Source organism: Canis lupus, chromosome 34 (assembly GCF_048164855.1).
Source record: "Canis lupus baileyi chromosome 34, mCanLup2.hap1, whole genome shotgun sequence".
NCBI classification, from domain to species: domain Eukaryota; kingdom Metazoa; phylum Chordata; class Mammalia; order Carnivora; family Canidae; genus Canis; species Canis lupus.
The window spans coordinates 31,789,022-31,803,572 of NC_132871.1; positions in this window are offsets into that span (position 1 = coordinate 31,789,022).

Consider the following 14,551-nt stretch of genomic DNA (forward strand, 5'->3'; position numbering starts at 1 on the left):
CTATTCAACTCGATTCTTTTCGATTCGATTCGATTCGACAGTTTTCGTTTCGATTCGATTCTTTTCGATTCGATTTGATTCTTTTCATTTCGATTAGATTCTCTTCGATTCGATTCTTTTCGTTTCGATTAGATTCTTTTCGATTCGATTCGATTCAATTCTTTTCACTTCGACTCGATTCTACTCGATTCATTTCGAATCGATTCGATTCTTTTTGATTTGATCTATTCGATTCTTTTCGATTCAGTTCGATTCAATTCGATTCTTTTCTATTTGATTCGATTCTTTTCCACTCGATGTGATTTGATTCGTTTTCATTTTTTTCGATTTGTTTCAATTCGAATCTATTCGATTCTTTTCGTTTCAATTCGATTCGATTCTTTTTGATTCAATTCCATTCGATTCGAATAGATTCGATTCTTTTCGATTCGATACGATTCGATTCTTTTCGATGCGAATCAATTCGATTCGATTCTTTTTTATTCGATTCGATTCGATTCTTTTAGATTTGATTCGATACGATTCTTTTCTATTCGATTCTTTTCGATTCGATTCGATTCTTTTCGATTCGATTCGATTCGATTCTTTTCAATTTGATTCGTTTCGATTTGAATCTTTTTGTTTTGATTTGATTTTCTACAATTCGATTCTTTGGATTCGATTCTTTTTGATTTGATTAGATTCGATTCATTTCAATTCAAATCAATTCAATATGATTCGATTCGTTGCAATCTGATTCCATTTTTTCGAATCGATTTGATTCGATTCGATTAGTTTCGATTCGACTCGATTTGATTCGATTCGATTATCGATTCAATTCAATTCCAATTATTCTCAATTCGATTCGATTATTTTTATTCAATTCTATTATTTTCGATTCGATGCGATTCGATTCGATTCGATTCTTTTCGATTCAATCAATTCGATTTGATTCTTTTCAATTCGATTCGATTCTTTTCGATTTGATTGCATTCGATTCAATTGTTTTCGATTCGATTTGATTCTTTCGATTCGATTCGATTCTTTTCATTACGATTCAATTCAATTCGATTCTTTTCGATTCGATTTGATTCTTTTCGGTTCGATTCGATTCTTTTCGATTCGATTCGACACTTTTCGTTTCGATTCGATTCTTTTCGATTCGATTGATTCTTTTCGTTTCGATTAGATTCTCTTTGATTCGATTCTTTTCGATTCCATTTGATTTGATTCTTCTCCATTCGATTCGATTCAATTCTTTTCGAATCGATTCGATAAGATTCTTTTCATTCGATTCAATTCTGTTCGATTCTATTCTATTTGATTCGGTTCAATTCGATTCTTTTCAATTCGATTCTATTCGATTCTTTTCATTTTGATTCGATTCTTTTCGATTCAATTCTTTTCGACTTGGCTTGATTCGATCATTTGGATTCGATTTGTTACATTACGATTCAATTCTTTTCGATTCTGTTCGATTCGATTCTTTCGATTCAGTTCGTTTCGATTCTTTTTGATTCGATTCGATTCTTTTCCATTCGATGATTCGATTAGTTTCGATTTTTTCGAATCGTTTCAATTCGATTCAAATTCTTTTCTATTCGATTTGATTCTTTGCTATCTATTCGATTCTTTTCGATTCGATTCGATTCGATTCGTTTCGATTCCATCTTTTTGATTCGACACGATTCGATTCGAATCTTTTCGATTCGATTCAACTCAACTCAGTTCTTTTCGATTCGATTTTTTCGATTCGATTCTTTTCAATTCGATTCAAATCGATTCATTTCAATTCAATTCTTTCCGATTCGATTCGATTCTTTTCGATTCGATTCGATTCTTTTAATACGATTCGAGTCTTTTCAATTCGATTCAATTTGATTCTTTTCAATTCAATTCTTTTCGATTCGATTCTTTTCGATTCGATTCGATTTGATTCTTTTCGAATTGATTCGATCTTTTTGATTTGATACGATTCTTCTCGATTCCCTTAAATTTGATTTGATTCCTTTCAATTCAATTAGGTTATTTTCGAGTCGATTCCAATCAATTCGATTCTTTTCTATTCGATTCGATTCTTTTCATTTGATTTGATTCTTTTCGATACGATTCGATTCGATTTCATTTGATTTTTTTCGAATTGATTCGATACGATTCTTTTCATTTGGATTCAAATCGATTCTTTTCGATTCTATTCGTTTCGATTCGATTCGATTCCTTTTCTTTAGATTCGATTCTTTGCGATTCGATCCTTTTTGATTCGATTCGATTCTTTTCGATTCGATTCGATTTCAGTCTTTTCGATTCGAATCGATTCGATTCTTTTTGATTTGAATCAATTCTTTTTGATTCAATTCAATTCTTTTCCATTCGATTCGATTCTTTTCGATTCAATTCTTTTCGATTCGATTCAATTTGATTCTTTTCGAATTGATTCATTTCGATTCGATCTTTTTGATTTGATACGATTCTTGTCGATTCCATTTAATTTGATTCGATTCCTTTCAATTCAATTAGGTTATTTTCGAGTCGATTCCAATCAATTCGATTCTTTTCTATTCGATTCGATTCTTTTCATTTGATTTGATTCTTTTCGATACGATTCGATTCGATTCCATTTGATTTTTTTCGATTTGTTTCGATACGATTCTTTTCATTTCGATTCAAATCGATTCTTAACGATTCTATTTGTTTCGATTCGATTCGATTCCTTTTCTTTAGATTCGATTCTTTGCGATTCGATCCTTTTAGATTCGATTCGATTCTTTTCGATTCGATTCGATTCGAGTCTTTTCGATTCGAATCGATTCGATTCTTTTTGATTTGAATCAATTCTTTTTGATTCAATTCAATTCTTTTCCATTCGATTCGATTCTTTTCGATTCGATTCTTTTCGATTCGATATTACTCGATTTGATTGTTTTTGATTTGATTCGAATCTTTTCTATTCTATTCATTTCAATTCTTTTCGATTCGATTCGATACGATTAGATTCTTTTCTATTGGATTCGATTCAGTACGATTTGATTCTTTTTGATTCTATTCAGTTAGATTCTTTTCAATTCGGTTTGATTCTTTTTGATTCAATTCTTTTTGATTCGATTCAATTCTTTTCATTCCAATTTGATTCGAATCGACTCTTTTCGATTCAATACCATTCGGTTTGATTCTATTTGTTTCGATTAGATTCTTTTGGATTTCATTAGATTAGATTCTTTTCGATTCGATTCGAATATTTCATTCAATTCGATTCGATTCTGCTCGTTTCAAATCGATTCGTTTCGATTCGATTCTTTGCTATTCGATTTGATTCTTTTCGTTTCAATTTGATTCTTTTCGATTCGATTCAATTCGATTCAATTCTTTTCAGATCGATTCGATTCTTTTCAATTTGATACGATTCGATTCTTTTCGATTTGATTGGATTCAATGCTTTTCGATTCAATTCGTTTCGATTCTTTTCGATTCGATTCAATTCGATGCTATTCGGTTCTTTTCGATTCCATTAAATTTGATTTGATTCTTTTCTACTCAATTAGATTCTTTTCGATTCGTTTCCATACAATTCGATTCTTTTCGATTCGATTCGATTGTTTTCGATTCGATTCAATTTTCTATCAATTCGATTAGATTCTTTTCATTTCAAATCGATTCTTTTCGATTCGATTCAATTAGATTTTTTGATTCGATTAAACACAATGCCATTCTTTTGTTTCAATTCGATTGTTTTTCATTCGATTGTTTTCGATTCGATTCGATTCAATTCTTTTCATTTCGATTCGATTCATTTCTATTCAATTCTTTTCGATTCTATTCAATTTTTTCGATTCGATTCTTTACGTTTCGAGTCGATTCCTTTCGATTCGATTCTTTTATAATCTATTCAATTCATTTCTTTTCGCTTCGATTCAATACAATTGGATTCTTTTCGATTCGATTCCTTACCATTAGATTCTTCTCTATTCGATTCAATTCGATTCTTTTCGTTTCAATTAGATTCGATTCTTTATGCTTTGATTCGATTCGATTCTTTTAATTTCGATTCGATTTTTTTTTCGATTTGATTCTTTCGATTCGATTCGATTCTTTTCACTTCGGTTCGTTTCTTTTCAATTCGATTCGAATCTTTTCGATTCTATTGGATTTGATTCAATTCTTATCGATTTTATTCGATTCCATTCTTTTCTATTCAATTCAACTCGATTCTTTTCGATTCGATTCGATTCGACAGTTTTCATTTCGATTCGATTCTTTTCGATTCGATTTGATTCTTTTCATTTCGATTAGATTCTCTTCGATTCGATTCTTTTCGTTTCGATTCGATTCTTTTCGATTCGATTCGATTCAATTCTTTTCACTTCGACTCAATTCTACTCGATTCATTTCGAATCGATTCGATTCTTTTTGATTTGATCTATTCGATTCTTTTCGATTCAGTTCGATTCAATTCGATTCTTTTCTATTTGATTCGATTCTTTTCCACTCGATGTGATTTGATGCGTTTTGATTTTTTTCGATTTGTTTCAATTCGAATCTATTCGATTGTTTTCGATTCAATTCGATTCGATTCTTTTTGATTCAATTCCATTCGATTCGAATAGATTCGATTGTTTTCGATTCGATACGATTCGATTCTTTTCGATGCGAATCAATTCGATTCGATTCTTTTTTATTCGATTCGATTCGATTCTTTTAGATTTGATTCGATACGATTCTTTTCTATTCGATTCTTTTCGATTCGATTCGATTCTTTTGATTCGATTCGATTCGATTCTTTTCAATTTGATTCGTTTCGATTTGAATCATTTTGTTTTGATTTGATTTTCTACAATTCGATTCTTTGGATTCGATTCTTTTTGATTTGATTAGATTCGATTCATTTCAATTCAAATCAATTGAATATGATTCGATTCGTTGCAATCTGATTCGATTTTTTCGACTCGATTTGATTCGATTCGATTATCGATTCAATTCAATTCCAATTATTCTCAATTCGATTCGATTTAATTATTTTTATTCAATTCTATTATTTTCGATTCGATGCGATTCGATTCATTCGATTCTTTTAGATTCAATCAATTCGATTTGATTCTTTTCAATTCGATTCGATTCTTTTCGATTTGATTGCATTCGATTCAATTGTTTTCGATTCGATTTGATTCTTTCGATTCGATTCGATTCTTTTCATTACGATTCAATTCAATTCGATTCTTTTCGATTCGATTTGATTCTTTTCGGTTCGATTCGATTCTTTTCGATTCGATTCGACACTTTTCGTTTCGATTCGATTCTTTTCGATTCGATTGATTCTTTTCGTTTCGATTAGATTCTCTTTGATTCGATTCTTTTCGATTCCATTTGATTTGATTCTTCTCCATTCGATTCGATTCAATTCTTTTCGAATCGATTCGATAAGATTCTTTTCATTCGATTCAATTCTGTTCGATTCTATTCTATTTGATTCGGTTCAATTCGATTCTTTTCAATTCTATTCTATTCGATTCTTTTCATTTTGATTCGATTCTTTTCGATTCAATTCTTTTCGACTTGGCTTGATTCGATCATTTGGATTCGATTTGTTACATTACGATTCAATTCTTTTCGATTCTGTTCGATTCGATTCTTTCGATTCAGTTCGTTTCGATTGTTTTTGATTCGATTCGATTCTTTTCCATTCGATGATTCGATTAGTTTCGATTTTTTCGAATCGTTTCAATTCGATTCAAATTCTTTTCTATTCGATTTGATTCTTTGCTATCTATTCGATTCTTTTCGATTCGATTCGATTCGATTCGTTTCGATTCCATCTTTTTGATTCGACACGATTCGATTCGAATCTTTTCGATTCGATTCAACTCAACTCAGTTCTTTTCGATTCGATTTTTTCGATTCGATTCTTTTCAATTCGATTCAAATCGATTCATTCCAATTCAATTCTTTCCGATTCGATTCGATTCTTTTCGATTCGATTCGATTCTTTTAATTCGATTCGAGTCTTTTCAATTCGATTCAATTCGATTCTTTTCAAATCAATTCTTTTCGATTCGACTTTTTCGATTCGATTCTTTTCGATTCGATATTACTCGATTTGATTGTTTTTCATTTGATTCGAATCTTTTCTATTCTATTCATTTCAATTCTTTTCGATTCGATTTGATACGATTAGATTTTTTTCGATTGGATTCGATTCGGTACGTCGATTCTTTTCGATTCTATTCAGTTAGATTCTTTTCAATTCGGTTTGATTCTTTTTGTTTCGGATTGATTCTTTTTGATTCAATTCTTTTTGATTCGATTCAATTCTTTTCATTCAATTTGATTCGATTCGATTCTTTTCGTTTCAAATCGATTCATTTCGATTTGATTCTTTTCTATTCGATTCGATTCTCTTCGATTCAATTCAATTCGATTCGATTCTCTTCGATTTAATTCAATTCGATTCTTTTCGATTCGATTCCATTCGATTCTTTTCGATTCAATTCAATTCGATTCTTTTTGTTTCAATTCGATTCTTTTTGATTCTATTCTTTTCCATTCGATTCGAGTCTTTTCTCTTTGATTCGATTCTTTTCGATTCGATTCCTTTCGATTCAATTTGATTCTTTTCGTTTCGATTCTATTCTTTTCTATTCTATTCGATTCACTTGTTTTTTATTCGATTCGATTCAATTCTTTTCATTCCAATTTGATTCGAATCGACTCTTTTCGATTCAATTCCATTCGGTTTGATTCTATTTGTTTCGATTTGATTCTTTTGGATTTCATTAGATTAGATTCTTTTCGATTCGATTCGAATATTTCATTCAATTCGATTCGATTCGGCTCGTTTCAAATCGATTCGTTTCGATTCGATTCTTTGCTATTCGATTTGATTCTTTTCGTTTCAATTTGATTCTTTTCGATTCGATTCAATTCGATTCAATTCTTTTCAGATCGATTCGATTCTTTTCAATTTGATACGATTCGATTCTTTTCGATTTGATTCGACTCAATGCCTTTCGATTCAATTCGTTTCGATTCTTTTCGATTCGATTCAATTCGATGCTATTCGGTTCTTTTCGATTCCATTAAATTTGATTTGATTCTTTTCTACTCAATTAGATTCTTTTCGATTCGTTTCCATACAATTCGATTCTTTTCGATTCGATTCGATTGTTTTCGATTCGATTCAATTTTCTATCAATTCGATTAGATTCTTTTCATTTCAAATCGATTCTTTTCGATTCGATTCAATTAGATTTTTTTGATTCGATTAAATACAATGCGATTCTTTTGTTTCAATTCGATTCTTTTTGATTCGATTGTTTTCGATTCGATTCGATTCAATTCTTTTCATTTCGATTCGATTCATTTCTATTCAATTCTTCGATCTATTCAATTTTTTCGATTCGATTCTTTACGTTTCGAGTCGATTCCTTTCGATTCGATTCTTTTATAATCTATTCAATTCATTTCTTTTCGATTCGATTCAATACAATTGGATTCTTTCCGATTCGATTCCTTACCATTAGATTCTTCTCTATTTGATTCAATCGATTCTTTCGATTCAATTAGATTCGATTCTTTATGCTTTGATTCGATTCGATTCTTTTAATTTCGATTCGATTTTTTTTTCGATTTGATTCTTTCGATTCGATTCGATTCTTTTCACTTCGGTTCGTTTCTTTTCAATTCGATTCGAATCTTTTCGATTCTATTGGATTTGATTCAAATCTTATCGATTTTATTCGATTCAATTCTTTTCAATTCAACTCGATTCTTTTCGATTCGATTCGATTCGACAGTTTTCGTTTCGATTCGATTCTTTTCGATTCGATTTGATTCTTTTCATTTCGATTAGATTCTCTTCGATTCGATTCTTTTCGTTTCGATTAGATTCTTTTCGATTCGATTCGATTCAATTCTTTTCACTTCGACTCGATTCTACTCGATTCATTTCGAATCGATTCGATTCTTTTTGATTTGATCTATTCGATTCTTTTCGATTCAGTTCGATTCAATTCGATTCTTTTCTATTTGATTCGATTCTTTTCCACTCGATGTGATTTGATTCGTTTTGATTTTTTTCGATTTGTTTCAATTCGAATCTATTCGATTCTTTTCGTTTCAATTCGATTCGATTCTTTTTGATTCAATTCCATTCGATTCGAATAGATTCGATTCTTTTCGATTCGATACGATTCGATTCTTTTCGATGCGAATCAATTCGATTCGATTCTTTTTTATTCGATTCGATTCGATTCTTTTAGATTTGATTCGATACGATTCTTTTCTATTCGATTCTTTTCGATTCGATTCGATTCTTTTCGATTCGATTCGATTCGATTCTTTTCAATTTGATTCGTTTCGATTTGAATCTTTTTGTTTTGATTTGATTTTCTACAATTCGATTCTTTGGATTCGATTCTTTTTGATTTGATTAGATTCGATTCATTTCAATTCAAATCAATTCAATATGATTCGATTCGTTGCAATCTGATTCCATTTTTTCGAATCGATTTGATTCGATTCGATTAGTTTCGATTCGACTCGATTTGATTCGATTCGATTATCGATTCAATTCAATTCCAATTATTCTCAATTCGATTCGATTATTTTTATTCAATTCTATTATTTTCGATTCAATGCGATTCGATTCGATTCGATTCTTTTCGATTCAATCAATTCGATTTGATTCTTTTCAATTCGATTCGATTCTTTTCGATTTGATTGCATTCGATTCAATTGTTTTCGATTCGATTTGATTCTTTCGATTCGATTCGATTCTTTTCATTACGATTCAATTCAATTCGATTCTTTTCGATTCGATTTGATTCTTTTCGGTTCGATTCGATTCTTTTCGATTCGATTCGACACTTTTCGTTTCGATTCGATTCTTTTCGATTCGATTGATTCTTTTCGTTTCGATTAGATTCTCTTTGATTCGATTCTTTTCGATTCCATTTGATTTGATTCTTCTCCATTCGATTCGATTCAATTCTTTTCGAATCGATTCGATAAGATTCTTTTCATTCGATTCAATTCTGTTCGATTCTATTCTATTTGATTCGGTTCAATTCGATTCTTTTCAATTCGATTCTATTCGATTCTTTTCATTTTGATTCGATTCTTTTCGATTCAATTCTTTTCGACTTGGCTTGATTCGATCATTTGGATTCGATTTGTTACATTACGATTCAATTCTTTTCGATTCTGTTCGATTCGATTCTTTCGATTCAGTTCGTTTCGATTCTTTTTGATTCGATTCGATTCTTTTCCATTCGATGATTCGATTAGTTTCGATTTTTTCGAATCGTTTCAATTCGATTCAAATTCTTTTCTATTCGATTTGATTCTTTGCTATCTATTCGATTCTTTTCGATTCGATTCGATTCGATTCGTTTCGATTCCATCTTTTTGATTCGACACGATTCGATTCGAATCTTTTCGATTCGATTCAACTCAACTCAGTTCTTTTCGATTCGATTTTTTCGATTCGATTCTTTTCAATTCGATTCAAATCGATTCATTTCAATTCAATTCTTTCCGATTCGATTCGATTCTTTTCGATTCGATTCGATTCTTTTAATACGATTCGAGTCTTTTCAATTCGATTCAATTTGATTCTTTTCAATTCAATTCTTTTCGATTCGATTCTTTTCGATTCGATTCGATTTGATTCTTTTCGAATTGATTCGATCTTTTTGATTTGATACGATTCTTCTCGATTCCCTTAAATTTGATTTGATTCCTTTCAATTCAATTAGGTTATTTTCGAGTCGATTCCAATCAATTCGATTCTTTTCTATTCGATTCGATTCTTTTCATTTGATTTGATTCTTTTCGATACGATTCGATTCGATTTCATTTGATTTTTTTCGAATTGATTCGATACGATTCTTTTCATTTGGATTCAAATCGATTCTTTTCGATTCTATTCGTTTCGATTCGATTCGATTCCTTTTCTTTAGATTCGATTCTTTGCGATTCGATCCTTTTTGATTCGATTCGATTCTTTTCGATTCGATTCGATTTCAGTCTTTTCGATTCGAATCGATTCGATTCTTTTTGATTTGAATCAATTCTTTTTGATTCAATTCAATTCTTTTCCATTCGATTCGATTCTTTTCGATTCAATTCTTTTCGATTCGATTCAATTTGATTCTTTTCGAATTGATTCATTTCGATTCGATCTTTTTGATTTGATACGATTCTTGTCGATTCCATTTAATTTGATTCGATTCCTTTCAATTCAATTAGGTTATTTTCGAGTCGATTCCAATCAATTCGATTCTTTTCTATTCGATTCGATTCTTTTCATTTGATTTGATTCTTTTCGATACGATTCGATTCGATTCCATTTGATTTTTTTCGATTTGTTTCGATACGATTCTTTTCATTTCGATTCAAATCGATTCTTAACGATTCTATTTGTTTCGATTCGATTCGATTCCTTTTCTTTAGATTCGATTCTTTGCGATTCGATCCTTTTAGATTCGATTCGATTCTTTTCGATTCGATTCGATTCGAGTCTTTTCGATTCGAATCGATTCGATTCTTTTTGATTTGAATCAATTCTTTTTGATTCAATTCAATTCTTTTCCATTCGATTCGATTCTTTTCGATTCGATTCTTTTCGATTCGATATTACTCGATTTGATTGTTTTTGATTTGATTCGAATCTTTTCTATTCTATTCATTTCAATTCTTTTCGATTCGATTCGATACGATTAGATTCTTTTCTATTGGATTCGATTCAGTACGATTTGATTCTTTTTGATTCTATTCAGTTAGATTCTTTTCAATTCGGTTTGATTCTTTTTGATTCAATTCTTTTTGATTCGATTCAATTCTTTTCATTCCAATTTGATTCGAATCGACTCTTTTCGATTCAATACCATTCGGTTTGATTCTATTTGTTTCGATTAGATTCTTTTGGATTTCATTAGATTAGATTCTTTTCGATTCGATTCGAATATTTCATTCAATTCGATTCGATTCTGCTCGTTTCAAATCGATTCGTTTCGATTCGATTCTTTGCTATTCGATTTGATTCTTTTCGTTTCAATTTGATTCTTTTCGATTCGATTCAATTCGATTCAATTCTTTTCAGATCGATTCGATTCTTTTCAATTTGATACGATTCGATTCTTTTCGATTTGATTGGATTCAATGCTTTTCGATTCAATTCGTTTCGATTCTTTTCGATTCGATTCAATTCGATGCTATTCGGTTCTTTTCGATTCCATTAAATTTGATTTGATTCTTTTCTACTCAATTAGATTCTTTTCGATTCGTTTCCATACAATTCGATTCTTTTCGATTCGATTCGATTGTTTTCGATTCGATTCAATTTTCTATCAATTCGATTAGATTCTTTTCATTTCAAATCGATTCTTTTCGATTCGATTCAATTAGATTTTTTGATTCGATTAAACACAATGCCATTCTTTTGTTTCAATTCGATTGTTTTTCATTCGATTGTTTTCGATTCGATTCGATTCAATTCTTTTCATTTCGATTCGATTCATTTCTATTCAATTCTTTTCGATTCTATTCAATTTTTTCGATTCGATTCTTTACGTTTCGAGTCGATTCCTTTCGATTCGATTCTTTTATAATCTATTCAATTCATTTCTTTTCGCTTCGATTCAATACAATTGGATTCTTTTCGATTCGATTCCTTACCATTAGATTCTTCTCTATTCGATTCAATTCGATTCTTTTCGTTTCAATTAGATTCGATTCTTTATGCTTTGATTCGATTCGATTCTTTTAATTTCGATTCGATTTTTTTTTCGATTTGATTCTTTCGATTCGATTCGATTCTTTTCACTTCGGTTCGTTTCTTTTCAATTCGATTCGAATCTTTTCGATTCAATTGGATTTGATTCAATTCTTATCGATTTTATTCGATTCCATTCTTTTCTATTCAATTCAACTCGATTCTTTTCGATTCGATTCGATTCGACAGTTTTCATTTCGATTCGATTCTTTTCGATTCGATTTGATTCTTTTCATTTCGATTAGATTCTCTTCGATTCGATTCTTTTCGTTTCGATTCGATTCTTTTCGATTCGATTCGATTCAATTCTTTTCACTTCGACTCAATTCTACTCGATTCATTTCGAATCGATTCGATTCTTTTTGATTTGATCTATTCGATTCTTTTCGATTCAGTTCGATTCAATTCGATTCTTTTCTATTTGATTCGATTCTTTTCCACTCGATGTGATTTGATGCGTTTTGATTTTTTTCGATTTGTTTCAATTCGAATCTATTCGATTGTTTTCGATTCAATTCGATTCGATTCTTTTTGATTCAATTCCATTCGATTCGAATAGATTCGATTGTTTTCGATTCGATACGATTCGATTCTTTTCGATGCGAATCAATTCGATTCGATTCTTTTTTATTCGATTCGATTCGATTCTTTTAGATTTGATTCGATACGATTCTTTTCTATTCGATTCTTTTCGATTCGATTCGATTCTTTTTGATTCGATTCGATTCGATTCTTTTCAATTTGATTCGTTTCGATTTGAATCATTTTGTTTTGATTTGATTTTCTACAATTCGATTCTTTGGATTCGATTCTTTTTGATTTGATTAGATTCGATTCATTTCAATTCAAATCAATTGAATATGATTCGATTCGTTGCAATCTGATTCGATTTTTTCGACTCGATTTGATTCGATTCGATTATCGATTCAATTCAATTCCAATTATTCTCAATTCGATTCGATTTAATTATTTTTATTCAATTCTATTATTTTCGATTCGATGCGATTCGATTCATTCGATTCTTTTAGATTCAATCAATTCGATTTGATTCTTTTCAATTCGATTCGATTCTTTTCGATTTGATTGCATTCGATTCAATTGTTTTCGATTCGATTTGATTCTTTCGATTCGATTCGATTCTTTTCATTACGATTCAATTCAATTCGATTCTTTTCGATTCGATTTGATTCTTTTCGGTTCGATTCGATTCTTTTCGATTCGATTCGACACTTTTCGTTTCGATTCGATTCTTTTCGATTCGATTGATTCTTTTCGTTTCGATTAGATTCTCTTTGATTCGATTCTTTTCGATTCCATTTGATTTGATTCTTCTCCATTCGATTCGATTCAATTCTTTTCGAATCGATTCGATAAGATTCTTTTCATTCGATTCAATTCTGTTCGATTCTATTCTATTTGATTCGGTTCAATTCGATTCTTTTCAATTCGATTCTATTCGATTCTTTTCATTTTGATTCGATTCTTTTCGATTCAATTCTTTTCGACTTGGCTTGATTCGATCATTTGGATTCGATTTGTTACATTACGATTCAATTCTTTTCGATTCTGTTCGATTCGATTCTTTCGATTCAGTTCGTTTCGATTGTTTTTGATTCGATTCGATTCTTTTCCATTCGATGATTCGATTAGTTTCGATTTTTTCGAATCGTTTCAATTCGATTCAAATTCTTTTCTATTCGATTTGATTCTTTGCTATCTATTCGATTCTTTTCGATTCGATTCGATTCGATTCGTTTCGATTCCATCTTTTTGATTCGACACGATTCGATTCGAATCTTTTCGATTCGATTCAACTCAACTCAGTTCTTTTCGATTCGATTTTTTCGATTCGATTCTTTTCAATTCGATTCAAATCGATTCATTCCAATTCAATTCTTTCCGATTCGATTCGATTCTTTTCGATTCGATTCGATTCTTTTAATTCGATTCGAGTCTTTTCAATTCGATTCAATTCGATTCTTTTCAAATCAATTCTTTTCGATTCGACTTTTTCGATTCGATTCTTTTCGATTCGATATTACTCGATTTGATTGTTTTTCATTTGATTCGAATCTTTTCTATTCTATTCATTTCAATTCTTTTCGATTCGATTTGATACGATTAGATTTTTTTCGATTGGATTCGATTCGGTACGTCGATTCTTTTCGATTCTATTCAGTTAGATTCTTTTCAATTCGGTTTGATTCTTTTTGTTTCGGATTGATTCTTTTTGATTCAATTCTTTTTGATTCGATTCAATTCTTTTCATTCAATTTGATTCGATTCGATTCTTTTCGTTTCAAATCGATTCATTTCGATTTGATTCTTTTCTATTCGATTCGATTCTCTTCGATTCAATTCAATTCGATTCGATTCTCTTCGATTTAATTCAATTCGATTCTTTTCGATTCGATTCCATTCGATTCTTTTCGATTCAATTCAATTCGATTCTTTTTGTTTCAATTCGATTCTTTTTGATTCTATTCTTTTCCATTCGATTCGAGTCTTTTCTCTTTGATTCGATTCTTTTCGATTCGATTCCTTTCGATTCAATTTGATTCTTTTCGTTTCGATTCTATTCTTTTCTATTCTATTCGATTCACTTGTTTTTTATTCGATTCGATTCAATTCTTTTCATTCCAATTTGATTCGAATCGACTCTTTTCGATTCAATTCCATTCGGTTTGATTCTATTTGTTTCGATTTGATTCTTTTGGATTTCATTAGATTAGATTCTTTTCGATTCGATTCGAATATTTCATTCAATTCGATTCGATTCGGCTCGTTTCAAATCGATTCGTTTCGATT